Genomic DNA, 7,991 nt, shown 5'->3' with positions numbered 1-7,991 from the left:
CAGCTAGTATGTATTTACAAGACCAGTGCTCTAACCCCTGAGCTATGGAGCCTCAAGCTAGTATGTATTTAAAATGTATGTAAAACTCTTTCCATTATGACCTTGACTCTAGCTTTCTTTCGAAACTTTTTTCAACATACTGTGATTTGACTTAAGACGTCAGTTAATGACAAAGCATATTCTTTTAAGGAAATCGATGTTTTCCATATAGTAAGTATCAGGTACATTGTGAACAGGGCTTCATTTGTCAACACGATAGGTTTCCAACTATATTTCACTGTGGTTTTTTCTTCTTCCTTTCTTAAAGTAGAATGGCTTCAGTCACCTTTACTATCGCAGGTTAAGGAAGATTTATATTTAATGTCAAATATTGTTCACATGCTTCATGGTATGACAATGGTTTTTTGTTCTTTAAGATTCTTCAATGAGATGTTTCCGTTCGTTTCATTATTTTAAAATAATAAAGTATATTTAAAGTAATTAAAAAAATTTAATGCTTATTTATTTTAGAGAGAGAGAGAGAGAGAGACAGAGACAGAGACAGAGACAGAGATGGGTGCAAGTAGGGGAGGGGCAGAGAGAGGGTGACACAGAATCTGAAGCAGACTCCCGGCTCTGAGCTGCCAGCACAGAGCCCGCCGCAGCGAACTCAGAAACCACGAGATCATGACCTGAGCAGAAGTCAGACGCTCAAGCAACTGAGCCATCCAGGCGCCCTAAAGTATCTTTTTAAAGTAACTTTTAAAGAGAAACTTGCAAAAGAGAAAACATTAAAATGTGTCTAGGCCTTGTGCTCAGAAAACTGTTAAGGAGAAGCAAATTTACTGGAGGATAGCAGTCTGGAAATATGAATCTCTAGGACATGAAATTCTTCCTCAAATTAGGGACATGTGACACTTTCACACGTATGGATCAACCTTTTTATTTGTTGAACTTTGCTTCCAGAGCTGATTAATCATAGGATACGTTTTTACAATCCTGGACCAAGAGGGTAAATGAAACGGCTAAATCCTCGGCTAGGTATACCAATGACTCTATGACCTATTACATGCTAGTATAGCTCTTTGAAATTCAAAAATTGCAAAAGCATACAAGCAAAGGAGGGCTCCCATCACATGAATAAGTTAGAGGAATCAGAAATACGCTCTAGAATATTGAATATTTGTTTAGGTCACATTTTATTCAGGTGCATGGGTCAAAACTGCTTTGAAATGAGGAGCACATTATTTTTACACTTACACTTAGAAGTGAATATTATCTCATTTAGTAGATAGCTTACAGAAAAGCAAGTGGAAAGATAAAAATATCATTTTATGTATTTTTCTTGCAAAGCCCTCATTCCTTTTAAGAGTTTCCACTCTTCTAGAGATATTTCACACTTAAGGAATATTTTTTAGAAAAAAAAAAAGATACATAGCATCCAGTTACATAATCTTCTGCACGGGCAACAACAGATCTTTTGCAAATAAATCTTTTCTTATTAGTGTGTCAGCAGCTTCTACTTTTGCCAAGTTAATCATTTAGCCAGCTGAAATCCCGCATGGTTGTTTTGCTAGTTTGGGCCCCGTCAGCAGTAATGCAAGTAAAAGCAGTTTTCTTAATACAATCATTTTTCCTCCCCTTTACCTTAGTTAATAGAAATAAATCCCTGTCCAGATTTTTTTTCCCCTTGGGAAAATTACTTTTTTAAAACTGTGTATGTGATCTAGAGGTGTTTAATTTATTAAGATTTCTTATCCCATAAATTGGATCAGCTCTCAGCAGATCTCCAAAATAGGTATGGTTTATTTTTTGCAGGTAATTTTGTGATCCTATTTCCTCATATTCTTTTATAAACCTTCTATCAGGTGCTCCAGGATTATCTCCAGGTGATCAAAGAAAGGGTGCCCTTGGGGCGCCTGGGTGGCGCAGTCGGTTAAGCGTCCGACTTCAGCCAGGTCACGATCTCGTGGTCCGTGAGTTCGAGCCCCGCGTCAGGCTCTGGGCTGATGGCTCAGAGCCTGGAGCCTGTTTCCGATTCTGTGTCTCCCTCTCTCTCTGCCCCTCCCCCGTCCATGCTCTGTCTCTCTCTCTCCCAAAAATAAATAAACGTTGAAAAAAAAAATTAAAAAAAAAAGAAAGGGTGCCCTTGAAATACTTTACTCACATAAGACAGGGAAACCTCTAACTTCTCTGACGTATTTACTGATGAAATTGATAAGCTCTATGTACTAGACCTCACATACCAAAGGAAAATAATTTGGATAAATGATCACACTAAAGTTAAATACACGAACTATTATACATTGCTAGCGAGGGTACAGATTGGTAGAAACTTTCTGGAATAAAACCTGGCAAAGTATTTTCAAACCTTTAGATATTATATGTGTGTTGATCCAGTAATTAAATTTGTAAAGCTCTATCCCAAGGATATAATCAGAATAGAGTTTAAATTATACACAAAAAGCTGTATCACAGGGTTATCGTAAAAGTAAAACAGAAACATCTTGAGTGTCCAGCTGTGTTATTGTATAAAGTAAATAAGCAAAGTCATGTGATTGAGCAATAGGAAGTAATTAAGCACACACAGAAAGGTCTGCTTTTGACAATTTGTTGGACTATATACCATGAAGTGCTTCTCACTATAAAACTAGATTTTGGGAAGCGAATAGATTTTGGGAAAGAGCTGGTTGGCCATGTAATTCTTGATTTCAGCTCAGGTCATGATCCCAGGGTTATGGGATCAAAGCTCTGCATTGGGCTTTGCACCGAGCGTGGAGCCTGGTTGAGATTCTCTCTCTCTGTCTCTGTCTCTTTCTCTTTCTCTCTCTCTCTCTCTCTGCTTCTCTCCCCTGCTCATTTGCTCTCTCTCTCTCAAACAAAACAAAACAAAAAACAAAAAAACACGACACTTTAAATAAGCCTTTTTTTTTTTCCGTATATTTGTGGGCTTTCAAGAAGTAAGGACAATCTACAAGGATCTCCTCTCCTTACACACCTAAACATAAACAGAGTGGTGGTATTTTGAGGGGCAAGAGGATCATCAGCACAACAAACCCATCTGCCAAGGGGCAGGATTAAATCTGAGGTTCTTCCATTAGGTCTGTGATTTTCAAAGGACATGAATGTGGTCCTAGGTTAGCACTACTCTTAATTTCCATCACAAGCAAATGAAAATATTTTCCAGAGTAAAAGATCCCCAACTGAGGCCGTTAAGATTCCTAAGACTATGGTCAAGAAAATGTGAGACAGCAAAGATCTCCAAGACACAAGGAAATAAATCAACATGTTTGAGAGACAACAGAAATAATTACTAGATATAGTGCCCACTTAATTCATATATTTTATTTATTTACCTATTTTTAATTTATTTTTAATATTTTTATTTATTTTTGAGACAGAGAGAGACAGAGCAGGAGCAGGAGAGGGGCAGAGAGAAAGGGAGACACAGAATCCAAAGCAGGCTCCAGACTCTGAGCTGTCAGCACAGAGCCTGACGCGGGGCTCAAACTCACGGACTGTGAGATCATGACCTGAGCTGAAGTCAGATGCCTAACTGACTTAGCCACCCAGGTGCCCCAATTCATATATTTTAAAATGGAGCTAGAGGGGCTCCTGGGTTGCTGACTGTTGATTTTGGCTCAAGTCGTGAGTCAAGCCCGTATCAGGCTGTACACTGTCAGATTCTCTCTTTCTCTCTGCCTTGTACTTTCTCTCTTTCTCTCTCTCTCTCTCTCTCTCAAAAATAAATGAATAAACATTAAAAAAAAATAAATGAAATGGAGCTAGACTGCATTATGCTAAGCGAAATAAGTCAATCAGAGAAAGACAAATACCATTATGATTTCACTCATTTGTGGAATTTCAGAAACAAATAAGAACATATGGGAAGGGGAGAAGGAAGTGAAGAAAAGGAAACAGCTACAAGAGACTCTTAACAATCAAGAACAAACTGAGGGTTGTTGGAAGGGAGGCGGGCAGGAGATGGGCTAAATGAGTGATGGGCATTAAGGAGGGCACTTGTGATGAGCACTGGGTGTTGTATGTAAGTGATGAATCACTGACTTCTGCTCCTGAAACCAATATTGTCCTGTATGTTAACTAACTAAAATACTAAAAATAATAATAAAATAAAATAAAAATGAATTTAAAAAATACCAACCAAAAAAATCAAATACAAGATATGGGCTATTAATTCAATCTCTATGCCACATATATAGTGGCAGTAAAACAACACGAGTTTATTGTTGTACAGTTCTGGAGGTCAAAGGTACTAAAATCAGGTGTTGGCTGGGCTGCGTTCCTTCTGGAGGCTGGAGTGTAGTCCATTACCTTGCTCTGTCCAGCTTCAAGAGGCCGCCCGCATTCCTTGCTCATGACCCCTTCTTATCACTTCAACCTCTGCTTTGTTCATCCCATCTCTTTTTCTGACGCTTATCCTCCTGCCTCTCTCTTATGGATCTTTGTGGTTGATCACATGGAGCCCAACTGCATAATCCAGGATAATCTCCCCATCTCCAGATCCTCAACTCGATCCTCAGCTCGAATTTTAGAGCCCTTTTTGCCATGTAAAGCAATGTATTTAGAGATTTCAGGCAATAAAATGTGAACCTCTTCTGGGGATATTACTACGTCTACAATAGCCCCATCCCTAAAATGGGAGTGGGGTGAGGTGGGTAATAATGTCTACTTTCTAGGGTTGTTACGAGGATTTCGTCAGGTTAGCATTTTTCTTTAATTACATAGAATACGGCTAGCACACATTAAGTGCTATAAAAATGATGAATAAAATAAAGAACTGCATGGTCTGACTCTTTTATTGTTTAATTATTTGGCTTTGTGATCATTTCCCACTAGCATGCCTGGTTCTTTTTGATTGAATACCACACCGTGCACATAAAATCTATAGAGATAAATTGAATCAGTAGATATTCCTCCAGGTATTTGTGTTTGCTACCTGCTGGCCTAAACTCACTAGCCACCCCGGATTAATTTAATTTAATTAGGAATTGAGACATTGGTAGTATGAACCTACCATCCTATGAAAATACTCAAGCTATTTTCCAAGGGGCTCTACTTGTGAATCTAAATGCCAACCTTTGTCTTTCCCATCTGTCTGTGGAAAGCACCACTCACTTACCCCGTCTTCTCCAAAATTTTCAAGGTGAAGCGGCTGTGGACACAGCCTCACCTCTCCTAATTTTCTTCTAAATCCTTGTCTTATAATTCCTTACTACTTTGACAATTTTCAGATGCATTATATTCTCTGTGGCTCTTCTCCTTGTCTTTAGTCAACCATTATCAGCAGCCAAATTGAACAACTGTATTTTGCTTCAAGAGCATGTGTTCTTCAGAAAATAACAGCTCTTGTCCTGAGAAATAGTTTTCACACTGCCAGCACCTTGATAGAAACTGGGTACTGGATTGTGGGGAACTTGGTGATTATGTCATAGGAGCCATGGAGTGACAGATCGAGGAGGTCTGACAGCACATTTTCATCAAGTGAAATGGTATCTGTCTGACCATGCTGAGCAGATCCTAAGGGCACAAAGAGAGAAGCAGAACTATGTCCAATATAACTTTATTTCCAATTGTTAAATATTGACAATTCTTTACAACATGAAAATTCATAAGGAAATTTCATATCAAACATAATGGAATATGGTGAAACTAAAATGCATGAACTAGAATTTCTTGTATATATCTGAACGCTTCCAATTAAAAGGTTATGAGAAAAGAGAGCCTGTAAAAAACACGTGTGTATGTATATATATTTATATACATACACACACACATATATATATATATATGCAGTCTAATACAATCTATTTGAAGACTAGGACATACTAAACAATACTATTTATTATAGAAATAATTATGTATATTATGTACATATTTATACATATTTATATGTGTATACATATTTATTATATATGTACATATTTTATATGGCCAAATATGCTTATATATCTATATATTATGTATATATATGAAGTAAAATTCTAGATACACTTGTTGAATTATCAGTTATAAAATTCTCTAGGAATGAAAGGGGACAACGTTCAGAATTACATGGAGGGCTTCAACTATATATATGAGATATATATATATATGATATATATATACACATATATATATCATATATATATTTAAATACATGAAGCAAACATGGGCAGTTTTTGAGATTAGAAAAATCTTAGTATTCTAGGGGCACCTAGTCGGTTAAGCCTCCTACTTTGGCTCAGGTCATGGTTTCACAGTTTATGAGTTCAAGCCCCACGTCAGGCTCTGTGCTGACAGCTCAGAGTCTGGAGGCTGCTTCAGATTCTTGTGTCTCCCTCTGTCTCTGCCCTTCCCCTGCTCACGCTCTGTCTCTCTCTCTCAAAACTGAATAAATGGTAAAAAAATTTTTAAAAAAAGAAAAAATCTTAGTATTTTATACCTTTCTCTGTACTTGAATTATTTTATGCTACAAAATAAAATTTTCATATTAAAAGCCTTCTTAGAAAAATGTATATTTACCCGGTGGTATTTGTATCTCTTTGTGTTACTAATTGTGCTAAATTTTGCATTTACCTCATCCTAATCCACTCTCTGTCCTTCTCTACCATGCATTGCCCTAGGACACTGAATCTTGTGAACTGAATACACCTTCACATTTCCCTGACAGTCTTCTGATTGAGTCAAGCCAACGGGAGCCACTGTCAGACTGTAGTGGAACAGAAGAAAACACTATATTTTCTTCTGCTCCTTCCTTTCTTTTTACAAGGTTTCTGGAAGTATCTGTATGCCAGCTGGCCACTCTTCCAAAACTCCAGTTCTCAGTGGACTCTGGTTCATGCCCTTGTCTTTTCAGCCCTAGGAATGGTAATGGTTTTGCATTTCTCTTACGGGTATCTCGCCATTGCTAATTTATCTCCTTATCCCCACCCACTCCTCTGTAACTGAGGGTCCTTTGTAAGTCTGCTCATTGAAATATTTGTGTTTCCTTATGGTACCTTGGTCAATGCATTGATGAAATGAGAAAGCAGAATAATACAGTAGTATCATAGGTGGCAAAACCTATGGAAACTTGCCACTTAATTTATGCAGTGTGAAAAAAACTAAAAAGTGTGTAAAATTTTTCATTAGTTGATTAACTTGCAAATCAGATTTGTTCATACAGACTCCAAAATATATGGTCTATTTGGAATGTCCCAAGAAATGAAACAAACTGACTTAATGATAGTTGTCAGTTGTATTTAGGACAATTAAAATAGTACTATATGCAAATGTAACTTTCAATATATGTAATTATTATCTTGAAAGGGACAATTGTAATAGCTGTTATGATCATCAGTCTAGTGGTCAGGTTTTAATATGGTTATAATGATGTGAAATTTTAAAATGTAGCATTGATGTTGTAACTCATTTTCCAAAGACGATTCGCTAGAATTAATATGTCTCATTATAAGCCCAAGGGTTTTTAAAATGGAAGGTAACCATGCTCTTTTAGCAAAACTGATTAGTCTGTCCTCCTACTTCAATGTGTTTATCTATTAAAGGCAGACTAATTAGCAAATTCACTAATGAGGTTCCTATATCTGTTGTAAAGAAAAACCTGTCCTTAGCAACCTTGTTATGAAAATAGTAAGCCAGACTGAAGCTCAGCTTGGGCAAAACTGAAATTCATACTTGAGAAATGTAAGCATGCTTTCCTTTACTGCCTGTGATGTTTATTGGTAATAACAGCAAACAAATAATTAGAGTTGCTGATAAAAGGGTAAACATAACCCTAATTAATGACTTTGCTAATAGCTGTTGCTTGTTTAGGGTATTAATCCAAGTTCATTGTTTAGCCTCTTCAGACTTACTAACTTATATGAAATAATTAACAATTCATTGATTCAGTCTTAAGGCACTATGTGATGATGCGTGACTGTATCCTTGAGGTGCTGCTAATGAAGGTTTTGCTTATCCACTCTGCATTTTGGCTGGATCTTTTGCTGCAGTTTTCCATCTTGAGCTAGACT

The sequence above is a fragment of the Prionailurus bengalensis genome, chromosome B1 (genome assembly GCF_016509475.1).
Source record: "Prionailurus bengalensis isolate Pbe53 chromosome B1, Fcat_Pben_1.1_paternal_pri, whole genome shotgun sequence".
NCBI classification, from domain to species: domain Eukaryota; kingdom Metazoa; phylum Chordata; class Mammalia; order Carnivora; family Felidae; genus Prionailurus; species Prionailurus bengalensis.
Note: the sequence above shows the minus strand (reverse complement) of the source record.